The sequence below is a fragment of the Tachypleus tridentatus genome, chromosome 4 (assembly GCF_004210375.1).
Source record: "Tachypleus tridentatus isolate NWPU-2018 chromosome 4, ASM421037v1, whole genome shotgun sequence".
Taxonomy (NCBI): domain Eukaryota; kingdom Metazoa; phylum Arthropoda; class Merostomata; order Xiphosura; family Limulidae; genus Tachypleus; species Tachypleus tridentatus.
This window is the reverse complement of record NC_134828.1, coordinates 6,402,775-6,424,057: the sequence shown is the minus strand read 5'-3', so window position 1 is coordinate 6,424,057 and position 21,283 is coordinate 6,402,775. Positions and strand designations below refer to the sequence as shown.

At 34.7% G+C, this 21,283-nt stretch overlaps 1 long non-coding RNA gene across 1 annotated transcript in view; it reads right to left on the bottom strand.

Moving 5' to 3' along the window:
- LOC143248506 (uncharacterized) overlaps nt 1–21,283 on the bottom strand; it is a 167,629-nt gene that overhangs the window by 121,492 nt on the left and 24,854 nt on the right. The window lies entirely within an intron of this gene.

Sequence of the window (21,283 nt, the reverse complement as noted above, 5' to 3'; positions counted from 1 at the left end):
ACAGTGGAACGGTCGACTCTTCGAACCTACAATATACGAACCTTTGTTAAAAGAAGCGTAATTAAAAAAGTTACTAAAATATCACTGAAATTACGTGAACAGAAGCGAGAAAGATGCCTGAACAGAAGTGAGAAAGATGTCTGAACAGAAGTGAGAAAGATGCCTGAACAGAAGTGAGAAAGATGTCTGAACAGAAGTGAGAAAGATGTCTGAACAGAAGTGAGAAAGATGCCTGAACAGAAGTGAGAAAGATGTCTGAACAGAAGTGAGAAAGATGCCTGAACAGAAGTGAGAAAGATGTCTGAACAGAAGTGAGAAAGATGCCTGAACAGAAGTGAGAAAGATGTCTGAACAGAAGCGCGAAAGATGTCTGAACAGAAGTGAGAAAGATGTCTGAACAGAAGTGAGAAAGATGCCTGAACAGAAGTGAGAAAGATGCCTGAACAGAAGCGAGAAAAATTCCAAAATGATTTCAATGAGAGTTCTTTTTAAATTATGATTTGGGTTTTTTCCCAATTTTTAATAGTTATTAAGTACACATATACGAAAATAGTCGTAAATAAATGTGAAACCTAGAACATAGAAACACCGCGTTAAAGAAAAGAGTAGAGAATATATTTTATAATTATACGAAGTTCTTGTTAAGCAAAAACTAAACAGTGGGCTAACTGTGCTGTGCCTGTCACAAATATCGCAAGCCGACTATTAACAGATTGACTGCATAACTGCTAGTAGAGTTGCCAATACGAGAAATATAAAAATAAAATTTTCACTAAAAAATCAAAATCTGTATGTAGCACACAGATGATAGCATAGGTTAAACCTCCAACAGAATGCCAATATAGTATAATAATCGTTACCTATTCAGATCCTGAAAGTTTGATGTATTAAAAAGACCAATAGTCACCCACCTCTGTTGCAGTGTTGGCTTTTGTTCTTTCTGCAGTCATTGACCTTTAAATTGACTCACGAAATCAGAAGACATTTATCAACGAGCATTTAACGTTTAGAAATTTCAGATTTCTTCACGTTTAGTTCACATGAAACATCGTTTAATTTAAAGAAACTGAGATTTATTCAGACATATTATTTTGAGGTGTCGGCGTTGAACAGAAACGCCACTCCACAAACGTTACCCACCAAACGACAACAAACACAAAACTAACTTGTGAGAAGTGGAGAAACACGTCCGTGGCCACCAACAGGTTCTGCACGTTGCCTCGGTACGAATAAACAATATCTTCAGATGAACGTGCCGCAAGGTTTGCTAGGTCACTTACAGCAAATAAACAGGTCTTCAAGTTAGTATGAGTTAAAGCTGTCGAAAAAACCGAAGCACCTTGAAATGGAAACGTGTCAGAGGATGTTCAACTCTCTAGGCTTGGCTGAACTAAATCGTAATGGAATAAAACATGCCGCGAAAAATATCTTTAGGCCACGAAATTGTTAAAGATAATAATAATTATTGAAACAGCTTTAAATAGTGGAAAATATCATACTCATTGAACGCATATATATATACACTGCTGGCCAAAATCTTAAGGCCAATGAACATAAAGAAAAAATATGCATTTTGCTTTGTTAGACTGAACCACTTATTTGAGTAAAGCTTCGAAAGATGAAAATAAGAACAGGGAAAATAAAATAAAAAAACCTTTTAACCCTTAATAAAGAAAATGTGAACACTATAAAATTAGCCTAAATACTAGCTGGTCAAAAGTTTAAGACCATACAAAAAATAAATTCTAAACAGGGTATGAAAAACCCAACAAAGGTCTCAGTAGTGAGTTGCACGGCCGTCATTGCGAATAACTGCAAACATTCGCTTTGGCATGGTTGATATAAGCGTTTGCAGAAGGCTGGCTAGAATGTTATTTCAAGTGGTGAAGATGGCTTCACGAAGATCATGCACTGTTTGGAATTGACGTCCATTTCTATAGACTTCCCTTGCAACCCACCCTCAAACATGTTCAATGGGGTTCAGTTCGGATGAACACGCTGGATAGTCAAATAAAATCACGTTATTCGCCATGAAAAAGTAATTTGTCCTGCGGGCATTGTGGGTTGCAGCGTTGTCCTGCTGAAAGATACATCCATTTACACACAAGTGAGGGCCTTCAGTCAATAAGAATGCTCTCTCCAACATGCCAATGTAGCCAGCTGCTGTTTGGTGCCTCTGTATAACCTGCAGCTCCATTGTCCCATGGAAGAAGAAAGCACCCCAGATCATGATGGAACCTCCTCCACTGTGTCTTGTAGAAAATGTTTCCGGTGAGATATCCTTATCGTGCCAGTAACATCGGAAGTCATCTGGATCATCCAGGTTAAATTTTTTCTCATCAAAGAACAAAACCTTCTTCCACTTTTCTACATCCTATGTTTGGTGCTTCTCAGCAAAGTTTAACCGAGCTGTTTCGTGGTGTGGAAGGAGGCGTGGCCTTTGAAGACATTTTAGGTTTTTAAAGCCTTTCTCTCGTAGATGCCGTCTTATTGTTCTTGAGCTGCATTTTGCGTCCGCAAGGGCCTCAATCTGGTTCGACGATCGGCTGATGTTTTGCCGAACAACCCGTCGAATCCTCCTGCTCAACGCCGGCAAAATTTTCTTGGGCCGACAACTTGAAATTCTCGTTCCGTATCCCTCGGGGTCTTTTAATAAATTTACAACAACAGCTTTACTACATCCAATCTTACCAGTGATGACACGTTGAGAGAGACCTTGCTTTTGCAGCTCGACAATTCTGCCACGTTTAAACTCTGTCAACTTTTTAGCCTTTGCCATATTTTTACCCAATGTAACATAGGAGATGTCAGTGGGAGATGTTGAGAACGCTAATGCTTGAACACAAACGACTAAATTTCGTTACGTGTTTACCGACTAACGCTTCATTTCAGTATGGTCTTAAACTTTTGACCAGCTAGTATTTAGTCTAATTTCATAGTGTTTACATTTTCCCTATTAAATGCTAAAAAAGTTTATTTTTATTTTCCCTGTTCTTATTTTAATCTTTCGAAGCTCTACTCAAATAAGTGGTTGAGTCTAACAATGCAAAATGCATATTTTTTCTTTATGTTTATTGGCCATAAGATTTTGGCCAACAGTGTATTTTTGGTGTTTCTTTTTCATTTCGCGCAAAGCTACACGAGGGCTATCTGCGTTAGCCGTCCTTAATTTTGCAGTGTAAGACAAGAAGAAAGGCAGCTAGTCATCACCATCCACCGCCAACTCTTGGGCTACTCTTTTATGAACGAATAGTAGAATTGACCATCACATTATAACGCTCCCACGGATGAAAGGGCGAGTATGTTTGGTGTGACGGGAATTTGAACCCGCGACCCTGAGATTACGAGTCGAGTGCATTACCCACATGGCCATGCTGGGCCATATATTAGTGAAATTAAATAATTATATCTAGGTTAAGCGAAACAAGTAAAGTAAATCATGAGGAACTGCGTTAAAAACATCAAATCCCAACCTTTGATTAATTATAACCATAAATGTGAAGCCATAAATAAAACACATTAATATTAAACAAAATACGCTGCATATTTTTGTAAAAGAATCCTATGGTACAAGCCACAACTTGGGATTATAAAATGTATTCTTGGCTTTGGAGGTGATTTCTGACATAAGACTCACATTGCAGTGGGATACACTGTCTATCAGTCTTAACCTCCAATTCGTTAGTCTCACGTAAGATTATTAGAAATTAGGAGAGCGAGATGTGGGTGCTCAAGCCCATAACGTCTCATCTATATCACCCTTCACTGTAGGAAGGTGACTGCTCTCCCAAGTTTGAATAAGAAAAAGATAAACATAAAAAGATGAAAATAAGATACTACCATCTGGATGTAAGTAAGATAAAACTTGCCTCTTGAAGGTAGTATTCATGCTAATATGGTAGAGGTACTAATTAACATAACATCTGTAAAGTGACAGTTTGCTGTGACTGTCGTGCTGTAATATGCGGCTCAAGGTGTACATTCGCATAAAGTAGTGCTACGTTCTTTGATGACTTAATTTTTAAATAAAAATAAATTTTACTAGAATTTCTCTGATTTTACTTTCTTTCTATTTATTTAATACCTAGGATACATTTTATAATCCCACTTTGTAGTTTGTACCTCAGAATCCTTTTTTGAAAATATGCAGCATATTTTATTTCACGTTAATGTTTTTTTGCTTATGGCTCGAAATTTTGTGGTTATTGTGTAATTTATCAGAGGTTGGGATTTGTTATTTGTCACACAGTCCTTCCTCATAATTTTGTTTATTCATTTAACTTCATTTGAATGTAATTATTTAATTCCACTAATATATATCCTGTGGTTTTCTCGCAGCTACTTTCATAGGCTACTGTAAAACAAAACTGTTATGTTAATGTAAATGAAGAGTTTCTACACGCAAAACTGGAACAGCTTAAACTAAATGTAATATCTTTATTTAAATTTTCGGGCTAGCTTTCATTTATGTGACTATTGTTTTGTCAGATTAGCTACAGTTGCAAAGATAGTTACTCTCATGTTTAATAGTCAGATTAGCTACTGTGACGGATCTACTGTTATACGTTTATTTTAATATATACGCTTCTTTTTATGCATGTGACGTATATTGTTGAATGTGTATTTTGCAAGTCCCGTTTGTTCTATAAATGTACAGAAGATTCTTGAGAGTAAGAATCAACGATATGTGGTTTATGTGTTTTCGAACATTGTTGAACGTTCGTGAATCTTGCGTGATTTGTATATAAAACCGAAGAGCCGAGAGACAGTTAATATTATTTGTCACTATAGTCAGTACACTATAAGCCACGGAAGCTGCAATTGTGATTAGTGTTTATTAGTCGGAAAACTGCAGAATTTAGCTAGGAACTTTTAGGGATTTCGGATGATACTGAAATTGTCTAACTTCAGTGAATTAACTTCGGACATCAGTATTTCTACTAGTACTTCTTCGTCGATAAAAATCAGTTTGTAAGGTGTGAGGTAAGCCAAGAAAATACAGTGCTAGCTTAAGCAAGGAATAATAATATAGAGTCAGAATTACTTTGCTCGTCGTGGACCATCAATAGCATAATCAGTTCTAGACCTAACAGAAAACTCAGTAGAATTAATCGGAGACTCGTCCGAGATAAATTATAATACGTAATATAACAAGTTAGGGCTTTGTGTCCAATATCTGAATCAAAGACAAAATTCGAAATAAATTAAAACTAAAATCATAATATTTATAAGTAACAACAAGGTTTGAACGTGTCTGATTATGAAAGGTTTCTTGAATTACTTCCTCGAAGAACTAGTAAAAATTAATAAAAGTATATTGCCCAAAATTGTCAAAATCATAGTTAGAGGTTATAAAATCAATGAGAAAAAATTACCTAAAAACATATAATTGAAACATTAGTCGATAATGATTTATTGTCAGAGGAAACATTAGAAGAACACTTTAGTGTCTCCACTAGCCAATCAGAGTTGAATGATAAAGATTAGTTAGAAATCCAATTAATGCTCAAGTAAATCGTGCTTGAACAAGCCCACATTATAGCCCATGAAGAGCTATACCTATCGAAGCCGTTGTTCACTGCTTTATTTTTGTAAAATTGTAAATATCCATACCAGACGTTCTGAGATACATTTTTAATTCAAGTGGGTCTTTAGTCATTACAAATTACGAAAGTTAGAGATTCTCATAAAAATCCAGCTCCTCCAGTTCTTCAGACAGTCAGGATAAAACTTCATCAAGGCCTGTCTAGTGATGATATATAAGATTTTCGAGGTTTGAAAACAAATAAAAGAAGGCATTACACAATATGTTTGTGTCCATATATACATTGTTTATTTGGCCACTGATAAAAAGGGTGACGTAATTAAGGTGGAATTAAGACCTTTCATGTATTTGATGAAAGAAACTGCTAATTAAATAATAAATCTAGTTACTATCATGTATTTAGTCAGATTAGCTACAGTCACAAAGAGCTTTGATCTACATATAATTCTATTAGTTTATCACTATATCTTTTTTATTATCAACTGTTATCTATACTTCATTCTGTTAGTTTATTACTGAAGCCTTCTTATTATCAACTGTTATCTACATTTCATTCTGTTAGTTTATTACTGAAGCCTTCTTATTATCAACTGTTATCTACATTTCATTCTGTTAGTTTGTAACAATATCCTCCTTATTATCAACTGTTATCTACATTTCATTCTGTTAGTTTCCTACTATATCCTCCTTATTATCAACTGTTATCTACATTTCATTCTGTTAGTTTTCTACTATATCCTCCTTATTATCAACTGTTATCTACATTTCATTCTGTTAGTTTGTAACAATATCCTCCTTATTATCAACTGTTATTTACATTTCATTCTGTTAGTTTGTAACAATATCCTCGTTATTATCAACTGTTATCTACATTTCATTCTGTTAGTTTCCTACTATATCCTCCTTATTATCAACTGTTATCTACATTTCATTCTGTCAGTTTCCTACTATATCCTCCTTATTATCAACTGTTATCTACATTTCATTCTGTCAGTTTCCTACTATATCCTCCTTATTATCAACTGTTATCTACATTTCATTCTGTTAGTTTATTACTATATTCTCGTTATTATCAACTGTTATCTACATTTCATTCTGTTAGTTTACTATTATATCCTCTTTATTATAAACTGTTATCTACATTTTGACACTTATTCGTCACTGGGTCATTCATACAAAAAAACCTGTTGTTTTTTTTTACGTAGTTTGTACCGGACGGCACGCAATGTACAAAACTGTAGTAAATAATTAAAACTGCCTTTGTAACCAACATGAGATGGAATTTTACAACAATAAAAACATTTGAATCATTACTTGTATATCAATTGATAACCTTCACAATGACTACTTCTCTAGAAAGTGATATATGAGACAGTAGTGCATAAAAACATGCTACTTGAAACACAGTGGTCAATTAAAGACAGAATGTTATTACGTCAGTACACGTGCTGAAATAGCATTCATAACTAAATCAACTAAGGTCTCGTAAAGTGCTGGTCTCTATGCATGTCGGCATCAGCTTGTTCTATAAAACAATCACCCTGTTAAAAAATAAAAATCTCTCAACTATTGTATGTCTTTTCCGAATCTTAAAGTTGTGTCGTCTCATTCAATTACCTTAAGAATACAGTAATAAGAAATCCGAGGTCTTTATCCTTTTGTTACCCCAGATAATCTTCTAAACGTCAAAGAGATTACCTCTTATCCTTCTGCACTTCAGTGCAAACCAATTAATAAATTGTAACCCAGGGAGTAAAACAGGTAGTTACCCGAGAGCCTAGGAGTGCCAATGTGGCATCTACAAACGGACTCAAAGGACCTGGTATCACTGGGCGAGATACATAAGTCACAGTTAGCCCATATTTACCCCAGATTCCAAATCAGTGCTCGTGTTCTAACTTTAACTCAGGTATCATTTTAACATCTTTCTTCTACAGCTAGTTTCAGAAGTCGACCCAAACTCTTCACAGTATTTAAAGTGAGATCTAATTATTGATTTATATAAAGAAGGGTAAATACTTTGTTGCGAAAGTATTTATATCACAAAAAAAAAAAAAAGAGATACCTGACCGGAAGCTGACCACATGTTTGAAAGGGGTTGTGTAACTGAGTGTCGGAATGTAGAGTGCAAGCTTAGATGTTTGAATATATAATTTTATATTATTTATTTTTATTATTATTATTTATTATATTATTTTTTTAATATAGGTATAAAGGTGTTCCTTTGTATTGGTTTATTTTGGGTTTATGTTGTTGTATAAGTAAGGCTTCTTTAATTTTGTGTTTGTTTTTGTTTGTTTCTTTATTTAGTATTTGAGTGTTTTCTATGGTTATGTTGTGTTTATTTGACTTGCAGTGTTTGAAAACGTGTGGTGACATTTTATGTTCTTTGAATCTGGTTTCCATTTTTCTACTTGTTTCTCCAATATAGAAGTCGTGGCAGTTATCACATTGTATTTTATAAATAATGCTGGTGTGGTGTTTGTCAGTGTAGTTTTTACATAGTATAGACCTCAGTTTTGTGCCTGGTTTTTGAATAAATTTGGTATTAACTGGAATGTCATATTTTGTTAATAGTTTTTGCCAAATGTTGGTTATTTTACTGCTGATATCGGGAATATATGGTATGCAGCAGTATATGGTTTTGTGATTTTTTGATTCGTGAGACATTTATTTTTGTTAGTTGATTTTGCTTTCTGTCTAGGTGTGTGCATATAATGTTTTCTACGGTTTGTGGAGAAAACTTATTGATGTTGATGAAGTATTGTTTTATTTTGTCTAATTCATCGTTAATTTTATCTGGCGAGCATAGTTTTATGGCTGTGTTTATTTGGTTTCTTGGTATGTTGAGTTTTTGTTTTGTTCCATGTGGTGAGTCCCAAGGAATGTATAGTCCAGTATGGGTGATTTTTCAGTGGATTTCTGTTTTAAACTGTGTATCGGTTCTTGTAATTTTGAGGTTAAGAAATGATATTTGATTGCTTTCTTCCTGTTCACATGTGAAGTTAATTTTGGGATGTATAGAGTTAATGTGATTGAAAAAATTAAGTATGTGTTCTGTAGATTTGAATCCCGCAATCGTGTCGTCCACATGTCTGTACCAGTATAGTGGTGGATGTAATGCTGTGTTAATTGCTTGTGTTTCTACTTGTGTCATAGAAATACTGGCTAGAACTGGTGATACTGAGTTGTCCATGCTTAGGCCATTTGTTTGTATATAGTTTGGGTTGTTGAACATGAAGTTTGTCTTCATTGTGGTGAATTCTGTGAGGGTTGCTAATTGGTTACTGGGAATGTCTATAGATGGGTTAGGGTCTCGGATATAGAGTTCTAAGGCTATCTTGCAGGCTTCAGTGGTTGGAACTTCTGTAAAGAGGGATATAACATCGAAACTGGCCATTAAGGCTTTATGATTAAGTTGATTAAGATTAGACTTGAAATTAAAAGAGTCTTTGATGAATGAGCTGGCTGATGTTACATATTTGGAGAATGCCCATGCTATGTATTTACCAAGATTGTAATTAAACGATTCATATGTGGACATTATTGGTCGTAATGGACAATCTGGTTTATGAGGTTTGGGGATGCCGTATATTTGTGGTGTGCGTGAGTCGGTCTTGCTTAGGTAGGAATAAAGTGTTTGTGAAAGTGTGTTGGCTTTTTTCATTTGTAGTAGTATTTTGTTTAGTTGTGTTTCATGTGTCTGTTAGATTTGTGTGTATTGGTTTAAATTTGTTTGTGTCTGATAGGATGTTCTTCATTTTTTGGATGTATTCATTCGTGTTCATTTTGACTATAGCGTTTCCTTTATCTGCTTTTAGAATTTTTATGCTTTTGTCTTGTTTTAGGTTTTTATTGGAATTAATGTCTCTTTTTGTAAGATTATTTTTTAATTTTCTGTTTTGTGAAATTATGTTGAGGGTTTTGTGAGAAAATTCTTTGAAAAAATCGTTTAAGATGTTTTTAGTTGTTTCTGGAAAATATAATTTTTTTAATTTTACCTGGGAAGTTTGGCTGTTGGATGTCAATAAAATTGTCGAAGTTGTCTTCTTTCTGTTGGTTGTTTCCTTGTTTTTGTTTTCTGTGGAAAGTATCACAAGTCTCCTGGCTAGATCTCCTAAACATGTTTTGATTTCTATGGTTGGAATGTACCTAGGTCTATTGTGAAGTTGAGTCCTTTATTAAGTATAGGTTTCTCGTCTGTGTTTAATTGTTGGTCTGATCTGTTAATTATGAGGTTAGTCAACAGTTTGTCGTGTTGGTGTCTTTACTGTTGTTTACATCTTAGTTTTTCTAGTTTTTCGTTGTGTCAGATCTTTCTACCCCTGCCATTCCTAGTGTTGATTTGGTTTATGTTTCGTTGTATAAGTCCGTAAATCTCTGGTTTAATGCAGCATGCCAGTTGATGGTCTAGGTTCATTTTTTTTGTTTCTGTAAGTCATGTAGTTCTTTGTATTTTGTGTTCAACATGGCTTTAAGTTGTTTTTTCTGTAAATTTTGGATAATGTTTGTGTATGTGTTAAAAGTTTTCGATAGTTTTACCTTTACAAAGTTAGGGTTAGTTGTTCCTTTCTACATTGTTGAATGAAATAGATGTCATTTCTTCTGTTGATAATTCTTTGGTTTAAAGTTCTTAGTTTCTTAACGAGCGTATGAACGTGTACTGTTATTAGTGTTGTAAGGTATGCTAGTTCAGACGTTATGGTAACAGATAAGTACAAAAAACACAAAGAAAAAACAAAGACTTACACTTCACGTACAATCGTCGTGATGAAATAATAATCAGTGATGTCGAGAAAACCCACTTGTAGAGAAATATATATCTAAAAACGGCTCGTTTGGGTTGAGAAAAATAACTTTCTCTGCAAGTGAGTTTTCTCGACATCACTGATTAATACTTTGTTTCGTTTGTAATCCGACTGTGTATAATACTCTCTGCAACCCCGACATCTTTATTAATAGGAGTACAGCACTGGTTCCATGACTATCATCACTTATTTATCATTATACTAACTAATTTTATTTAGTCACTTTACTGAGATGGTTTCTATCTGTATTAAATGTATTATAACCGAAATTCATTATCTTACACTTGCATCAAAGGCTACTTTTCACATATTTGTCCAATTTACCAACTGATTCAGGTCATCATGTAATATTTAAATATCCTCAAACATCTAATAGTTTACGCCATTTTACTATTTATTAATCATTGTAGAATGTCGCTAGATATGTATACGTACCAAACTCTGAAACTACTTCACCAATTATAACTGGGTAATATTTTTATAACAGAGAAATAAACAAAATAATTTCAATTTCTACAAAAACAATGTTTCAGATTTAACCAATAAAAATAAAAATTACAAAAAAGATGTTTTAAATATAAAACAATAAAACTCAACTTACAAAAATATTAGATTTTCTTTAGTGAGGCCTAACATGGCCAGGTGGTTGAGGGATTCAGAGAGTCATGGGTTCGAATCACTGTAACACCAAACATGTTCGTTCTTTCACCCGCTGGAGCGTTATTATGTGCTGGTCAACCCAGCTATTTGTTAGTAAAAGAGTAGCCCACGAGTTGGCGATAGGTGGTGACGACTAGCTGTCTTTTCTCTAGTCTTACACTGCTAAATTAGGGACGACTAACGCAATAGTCCTCGTGCAGATTTGTGTGAAATTTAGAAAATAAACTTTTCTTAAGTGAAAATCTTATGAATATTGCACCATAAGAACAAGAGACTTTTATTAAAAACTGTCTACAACGTAATACTTCAATAAAATCTACTCTGTGATGATAGTTCTTTTAAAAACTAATTTCAATAAAATGTACTCTGTGATGATAGTTCTTTTAAAAACTAATTTCAATAAAATCCTTGTCTCGTTGGTGATGAACATTATTGAATGTTGAGTATGAGTACATTGAGAACTGTCAGACGATTCCAGAAACGACCACAGGCTCGATAACCTTCCACAGAAACTAACAGCTATACCTGCTTGGTTGGAGGGTGGGTAACAGGCTCAATAACCTTTCACAGGAACTAACAGTTATACCTGCTGGGTTGGAGGGTGGGTAACAGGCTTGATAACTTTGCAAAGGAACTAACAGTTATACCTGCTTGGTTGGAGGGTGGGTAACAGGCTCGATATCCTTCCAGAGGCACTAACAGTTATACCTGCTTGGTTGGAGGGTGGGTAACAGGCTCGATAACCTTCCACAGGAACTAACAGTTATACATGCTTTCTCCACTCTCCAATCCACCTAATCAGTGTTTCTTCACCTCCATTCATGTGATTTATTAAAGTAGTCAACTTCGTGAGACTTCACGAAAAGCTTTCAAAAATATATATACTCTAAATTCACACCTTTCCTTTCGTCCACATAAGAATTAACTTACGTCTTCAAAAAACGTTAACAGACATTTGAATCAACATTTTCCTCTAACGATTCGGTGTTGATTTTTTAAAGTATATTTTACTTGAAATATTTTTCAAAACTAATTGGTACCTAATTTTAGAGTTCTTTCGGAATATGAAAGAATTACTAGTTTGTCCATAATTTTCCAGACAGCCCTTTGTCCCTCGCTCCTTGTGTGAAATAACTCCCTTTTAATCACTAATGACATGTCCACGTTCTACTAAAAATGGAAAAAAAAAAGAAACTCGTATATCTGACTGTTGATCATCTTTAAAACCTAAATCTTTCTACTTAATACAAAGGAATTATATCTGTACGATTGAGGTCAATTTGTCACAGAACGATTAGTGGTAATTTGTTATCAGAACAGAAAAACAAACAAACACGTCTAAACGTTTAGACTTCTTACAATATTCGATAAAACCTTGCAACAAACACACGTATTCCCCATTTTAATATGCTGCTCACCTCTCACACACAGAAAGAATACTTTACTATTAACTTAACATCCTCAGCTAGATCTTTCTCTTTAGATGTCTTACTTTATTTCTTAACCAAATCCCAATAAATCTCTTAACCGGATTCGATAGTCCTTGATGCCTTTTGTTTTTTAGAAACATAGATATTTTTAATAAAAAGTAATTTATTTAAATATCTCAATTTTGTACTACGTACCTTTTAAACTCATTATGATTAGTTCTTCTCTCATAACATCAAATTTGGCTACATGAAAATTGAGGACTAAATTTTCTTTTTATCTCAACATGTGCCAAAATATCTAACAGAATTGTACAATTATAACTACTCCTCAAATGTTCCCCTATTTTAACTCTCGTAATCAAATTGTCATTTGTGGTTAAATTTAAATATAAAACGTTTTTCACCCCGCTTAGTTCTTTGACTACATGGTAGTGAAAAATAACTCCAAATTACTCCATATCTCTCTTTCTTGTCTCTTCGGTGGCTTGGTGTTAAGTCAAAAATTAAGTGTTCGATACCTTCGACGAAACAAGCACGAAGTCAGCCTATTTTATAGCTTTTCGCTTTACGGTAAACAAATGTCACTGTTTCTTTTGCTAGTTGGTTCTATACAATCTCAACCAATGTGTCTAAAACTAAGTATCCTTTTTATTATTTTACCAATCACAACACCGATATCATTTATCTCTTCTGTCCAATCAGGTGGCGAATAATATAAAAACATTATACCTTTGAAATCCCTGATTGTTTGTTTGTTTCTAATTTAGCACAAAGCAGCATGAGGGCTATCTGCGCTAGCTGTCCCTATTTTAGAAGTGTAAGTTTAAAAGGAAAGCAGCTACCGCCAACTCTTGGGCTACTCTTTTACCACCAATTAATGGGATTGATTGATAACACATTATAACACCCCCACGGCTGAAAGAACGAGCATGTTTGGTGGAACGGGGATTCGAACCCGAGATCTTCAGATTTCGAGTTGAGTGCCCTTACTACATAGCCGTGGCGGGCCTCCTTGGTTGTAACCTATAAAGACTGAACACATAAAAACTTTCTAACTTTGAAACCCCCGATTATAAGTTGTAAAGATTCAGCTTCTTGACAAACATTTAAACTCTTCAATCTTAATAGGCGGTAGCCTGTTATTTATGTAAAGAACCAAACAACTTTTAAACATAACCCAAACTATCACCTAAGTGCGATTATGAACTAGTAAGTGTTTTTAATAATTACATAATTTTTGTCTCATTTTCCGGTTGTTAACGTGTTTCAGTCTTAAGAGACGTCCTGATGATGATTTTAGGTATATATATATATATAGTGATAGCAGTTGGGATTCAATCCTGAATTATATATATAGTGATAGCAGTTGGGATTCGATCCTGAATTTCTTTTCATACAAGACTAGTGTGTTGTCCACTCGACTGTGGAAACTTTGATTCAACTAACTATGGATATTTTAAAAGAGGAATTTCCATGTTAACATATGTTCTTAGATCACTGAATGTACTATTAGTTAGGTATAAAGTTTCTCTTATTTTATCCTTTTATTTTACTGGGATTCCAGTTTATTGACTTCTTTGGAAAAATGGGCTCAAATACCGTTGTTTCTCAGTTCTCCAGCATTTGGACACTTCCTCTTTATTGGGATACACATCAGATACCATGACCAGATATTCTCTGTCTCTATTGGATGTTTGGATGGTTTGAGTATTGTGATCACATTGTCTTATAGTTTCGCTATATTGCTCTGACTTCATATTTACTATACTTTCTCAACATGGTTTGCGAGACCTCGTCACGGAACAGAAATACGGTTCCAAACATGCTCGCCCTTTTAACCATAGAAGCGTTAAAATGTAAATAATACCCCATGGGTTGGTGCGATTCTTACAAGACGGTTACCTTTCTTGTGGATGGAAGTTCAGAATTAGAAAAGCCGGTAAATAGCCTTAGTACCTTTGCCGAAAACCAGTAAAGAGACATATGACATAGGGAAATGTGTTTGTAGTCTTCTTTCTATGTATAGTTTGGTCTTCATTTTAACTTTCTAGATGTCAATCACGTGGGACATCTGTACTGATGTCTTTTTCCATCTTCTTAGCTTCCTTGACATTACAAATATCGTTCGTTTTGGAAAAAGAGCAGTTTGTGACATCTGTATCTACAGTGGTGAATTTGTTTAATGTATAGCCAGCTCACACGTATCTGTGGGATTCTGGTATATACCTTGTTTATCATCGTAACCATCATGTTGTAACACTAGAGCTTATCTATTTATCTTTTCATTGGTTGTTCAGGTGGTTCGTGAATTACTGAACCTTTTCTACAGTGTGTGCCCATATTTTGAACGTATCATCAACATATCTGATCAAAATATTGGGGTGTAGACCAGCTATTTTATGGGCGTCCCTTTGAAATGTTATACGGAGAGGTTACTAAACGCTGCTGATAAGGATGAGCTCACAGTTAGGTGTTTGTGTTTCGATATATTTCTCTTCAAGTTGGAAGATGGTTGTTTTAACACAGAAGATTGTTAGTTATATTACTGTGTAGATTGTCAGTTGAATGTGTTTACACAGAAGATTGTTAGTTATATTACTGTGTAGATTGTCAGTTGGATGTACTGACATAGAAGATTGTTAGTCATATAACTGTGTAGATTGTCAGTTGAATGTGTTTACACAGAAGATTGTTAGTTATATTACTGTGTAGATTGTTAGTTATATTACTGTGTAGATTGTCAGTTGAATGTGTTGATACAGAAGATTGTTAGTTATATTACTGTGTAGATTGTTAGTTATATTACTGTGTAGATTGTCAGTTGAATGTGTTTACACAGAAGATTGTTAGTTATATTACTGTGTAGATTGTTAGTTATATTACTGTGTACATTGTCAGTTGAATGTGTTGACACAGAATATTTTTAGTTTTATTACTGTATAGATTGTCAGTTGAATGTGTTGACACAGAATATTTTTAGTTTTATTACTGTATAGATTGTCAGTTGGATGTGTTTACACAGAATATTTTTAGTTTTATTACTGTATAGTTTGTCAGTTGGATGGGTTGACACAGAATATTTTTAGTTTTATTACTGTGTAGATTGTCAGTTGGATGTGTTGACACAGAATATTTTTAGTTTTATTACTGTATAGATTGTCAGTTGGATGTGTTGCTGACTTTTACATCATAGAGTATCTGTAGTATGCGAGAGGGTGGATGCGTCAAATGTGGTTGTTTATTTTGTGGGGTTACTTTGATTGTTTCTATAATCTCTAAAAATAATTAATAACTTTTAATTTAAAAATAATTTACAATATTTTCAAAATTAAGCCAACAGTCGTCCAAATGAAGCAACATTATTTCACTAATATTCCTAATGCTGATAATATTATACAGTTAAACACACCATGTTCAAATACTGTTAATATTGTACAGTTTAACACATCATGTTCAAATACTGTTAATATTAGAGAGTTTAATTCACTATGATCTTAATACTGATAATATTACAGAGTTTAACTCACTATGTTCCTAATATTGATAATATTAGAGAGGTTAACTCACTATGTTCCTAATACAGATAATATTAGAGAGGTTAACTCACTATGTTCCTAATACTGATAATATTAGAGAGGTTAACTCACTATGTTTCTAATACAGTTAATATTACAGAGTTTAACTCACTATATTCCTAATACTGATAATATTAGAGAGTTTAACTCACTATGTTCCTAATATAGATAATATTAGAGAGGTTAACTCACTATGTTCCTAATACTGATAATATTAGAGAGGTTAACTCACTATGTTCCTTATATCGATAATGTAAGAGAGTTTAACTTACTATATTTCTAATTCTGATAATATTACAGAGTTTAGATCACTATGTTCCTAATCCTGATAATGTTACAGAGTTTAACCCACTATGTTCCTAATACTGATAATATTAGAGTGTTTAACTCACTGTAATACTAATATCGATAATATTAGAGTTGTACTTACCATGTTCCTAATACTGATAATATTACAGAGTTTATTAATATTATCTATGAAACTGATAAAAATAATAGTTTGTGAGTTTTAGATGTATTGGTAAAAAGGAAGGAACATGTTGTCATGTCAGAAATCGTATGATGAAACACACAACATGTCTGTAGTTTACACACATGTGCACGATACAGAAAGATTTAAACCACAACTCTAAATATAGGATATAACAGACTCACTAATGTGGTAATATATTAAAATAGAGTTATGTTACAATTAGAAAGGAATCTTTAGTGTTACCGTACGTCGCACGTTTACCTTCAACTTTATTTAAAATTTATAAAAACACCAAATATTTTACTGTCCTGTTTAAACCTAAATGAATAAGGTAAAGAAAATTAGAACTAACACTAAAGATAAAACAGAGTAAGAATGTGGCCGGACCTCCTCCAAGAATGGTGATATATGTGTAAGAATGTGGCCGGACCTCCTCCAAGAATGGTAATATATCTGTAAGAATGTGGTCGGACCTCCTCCAAGAATGGTAATATATCTGTAAGAATGTGGCTGGACCTCCTCCAAGAATGGTAATATATGTGTAAGAATGTGGCCGGACCTCCTCCAAGAATGGTAATATATCTGTAAGAATGTGGCTGGACCTCCTCCAAGAATGGTAATATATGTGTAAGAATGTGGCCGGACCTCCTCCAAGAATGGTAATATATGTGTAAGAATGTGGACGGACCTCCTCCAAGAATGGTAATATATGTGTAAGAATGTGGCCGGACCTCCTCCAAGAATGGTAATATATGTGTAAGAATGTTGTCAGACCTCCTCCAAGAATGGTAATATATCTGTAAGAATGTGGCTGGACCTCCTCCAAGAATGGTAATATATGTGTAAGAATGTGGCCGGACCTCCTCCAAGAATGGTAATATATCTGTAAGAATGTGGCCGGACCTCCTCCAAGAATGGTAATATATGTGTAAGAATGTGGCCGGACCTCCTCCAAGAATGGTAATATATGTCTAAGAATGTGGACGGACCTCCTCCAAGAATGGTGATATATGTGTAAGAATGTGGCCGGACCTCCTCCAAGAATGGTAATATATGTGTAAGAATGTGGCTGGACCTCCTCAAGAATGGTAATATGTGTGTAAGAATGTGGCCGGACCTCCTCCAAGAATGGTAATATATCTGTAAGAATGTGGCCGGACCTCCTCCAAGAATGGTAATATATGTGTAAGAATGTGGCCGGACCTCCTCCAAGAATGGTAATATATGTCTAAGAATGTGGACGGACCTCCTCCAAGAATGGTGATATATGTGTAAGAATGTGGCCGGACCTCCTCCAAGAATGGTAATATATGTGTAAGAATGTGGCTGGACCTCCTCAAGAATGGTAATATGTGTGTAAGAATGTGGTCGGACCTCCTCCAAGAATGGTAATATATGTGTAAGAATGTGGCCGGACCTCCTCCAAGAATGGTAATATATGTGTAAGAATGTTGTCAGACCTCCTCCAAGAATGGTAATATATGTGTAAGAATGTGGTCGGACCTCCTCCAAGAATAGTAATATGTGTGTAAGAATGTGGTCGGACCTCCTCCAAGAATGGTAATATATGTGTAAGAATGTGGACGGACCTCCTCCAAGAATGGTGATATATGTGTAAGAATGTGGTCGGATCTCCTCCAAGAATGGTAATATATGTGTAAGAATGTGGACGGACCTGCTCCAAGAATGGTGATATATGTGTAAGAATGTGGCCGGACCTACTCCAAGAATGGTGATATATGTGTAAGAATGTGACCGAACCTCCTCCAAGAATGGTAATATATGTGTAAGAATGTGGCCGGACCTCCTCCAAGAATGGTGATATATGTGTAAGAATGTGGCCGGACCTCCTCCAAGAATGGTAATATATGTGTAAGAATGTGGTCGGACCTCCTCCAAGAATGGTAATATATGTGTTAGAATGTGGCTGGACCTCCTTCAAGAATGGTAATATATGTGTAAGAATGTGGACGGACCTCCTCCAAGAATGGTAATATATGTGTAAGAATGTGGCTGGAACTCCTCCAAGAATGGTAATATATGTGTAAGAATGTGGCTGGACCTCCTCCAAGAATGGAACAGAAATGCAAACTTTCAAACAAGTCCCATGATCCATCTCAGAAGAAATAAATGTGACATATTTGAGGCTCACTCCTAAAGATGGCGTGGTAAACGTCAAAACATGTGGAGTCCACATTTCAGGAATATTTTAATTGTGTGTTATTTATTTTTTATAATAACTATAGTATAAGCTTCTATAAGTATTAAAAAAAAACTATGGTTTTATATTCCAGTTATTTAAGCTGTCACTGTACAACACGACATCTATGACAAGTGAACGTCCAACCACAGAAACATTATTAACATAACTTTTAAAGTGTATTATATTCCTCTGATGTGTAACACTGTTCAACCATTTCTTTCATTAAGTAGATTTTTGTTCTTCTTCACCCAACTCTTACAAATAACCTAAATTATTGTTCTCAAACTGTGGGTGGCAGAACAAGACACCATCAAACGCAAACAATTACAAAATATTCTATAATATATATATATATATATACGAGCACTACAAGACCTCATTAAGACATATTAATATTTTTAAGTATGTGTGAGTGTTATTTAATGGATAAAAGTTAATCACGTCAAATATGTAATCCTACCTTATTTTTCAAATTTTTTCTTACCTTTTGCATTTCCGGTACGTTTTCCATTTTTTTGCTGAGTCATTTCTTTACGTCGAAAGAGTGCAGCAAAACGGTAATTTCAATTTGGAAGAGAACCCTTCTCGTTTAGAACACACTAATGAACTTTGGTACACAGGCACTAGGTAGCTTGGTAGAGAACCCTTCTAGTTTAGAACACACTAATTAACTTTGGTACACAGGCACTAGGTAGCTTGGTAGAGAACCCTTCTAGTGTAGAACACACTAATTAACTTTGGTACACAGGCACTATGTAGCTTGATAGTGAACCCTTCTAATTTAGAACACACTAATTAACTTTGGTACACAGGCACTAGGTAGCTTGATAGTGAACCCTTCTAATTTAGAACACACTAATTAACTTTGGTACACAGGCACTAGGTAGCTTGGTAGAGAACCCTTCTTGTTTAGAACACACTAATTAACTTTGGTACACAGGCACTAGGTAGCTTGGTAGAGAACACTTCTAGTTTAGAACACACTAATTAACTTTGGTACACAGGCACTAGGTAGCTTGGTAGAGAACCCTTCTAGTTTAGAACACACTAGTTAACTTTGGTACACAGGCACTAGGTGGCTTGGAAGAGAACTCCTCTCGTTTAGAACACACTAATTAACTTTTGTACACAGGCACTTGGCACTAAGTGCTTAGTAGAGAACCCTTCTAGTTTAGAACACACTGTTCGTGACACTTCATATATGTAGTAAGTGTACTTAAAATAGTCGGTTAGTCGTCTACTAATTATCGTAAAACTTTACGTACTTTAGCCACACAGGTCCTTACATATTTTCAATAGTTTTCTTTTTTTAAATTATTCTTTCTATAGAATCGGGTGGGAACCAGAAGTTCTTGGGCCTAAATTGTTAATTTTCTAAAATATATGGACAAAAATAACAACTAACAGTCAGACATGTTGTACACACATCTGGTTACACACGTTAGCCATTTACATGAGAAATTAGTTTTCAAAACAGCGACCTTTAAAAAAATATTTTCAGTGTTGGTACTTATTACAGAGATTCACAAACACAGAGTAATCGTAATAACTGCTAGAAAATAACGAAACTTATCAAGGGTACTGAATGTGTCATCGGGATAACAGGGTTATATGAACTACATTGTGTCATTAGAAATGCATCCACCAGCAACAAATGGTCACGTGGTTTATTCTTTTCATTTTTAGCGGAAATATGTACAGGCTAAAGCTATTCTGTGTTAGAACTATACATTTGTAGTGTATAGTACGTCACGTGGGCTCGTGTTCTCGGTTTTTACCTAATCTTTCCGCTCTTTTGTATCACGTAAACTACTCTATATAAAACAAGATATTTCTCGTACTGAGGACCTAATATCGTGATTCAAAATGTTTATTTTAAACATTGCTCTCGACAAAGACAAATCAACGATGTTCTCATTTACGTCTCAGATGTTCAGTGTACATAGACTATTAATTAAAGGGTTTGCGAACCTTTTGTTTGTATGTTTTTTAATTTATCGCAACTTTACACGAAGACTATCTGCGCTAGCTGTCTCTAATTTAGCAGTTTAAGACTAGAGAGAAATCATCATCAACTGCCGCCAACTTTTAGGCTACCTGTTTACTAATGAATATTGAGATTGACCATCATATTATAACGTCCCCAAATTGAAGGGGCGAGCACATTTGGTGTGTCAGGGATTTGAACTCGCGACCCGCAGATTGTGAGACGACTGCCCTAACCATCTGGCCATGCCAGACCCTACAAAGAAATAAAACACAAATTAAACACGAATTTGCTGTAACTTGAGATGCAGCTAATGTTGTATAACGTACAGTTTGTTGAAACTTGAGATGCTGCTGATGTTGTACAATATTCAGATTGTTGTACTTTGAGATGCAGTTAATGTTGTACATATAAATGTACAGTTTGTTGTAACTTTAGATGCTGCCAATGTGTATAATGTACAGTTTGTTGTAACTTTAGATACAGCTAATGTCGTATAATGTACAGTTTGTTGTAACTTGAGATGCTGCTAATGCTGTATAATGTACAGTTTGTTGTAACAAGATACATACAGTGATGTTTTTGTATTTCACTAGAATTACG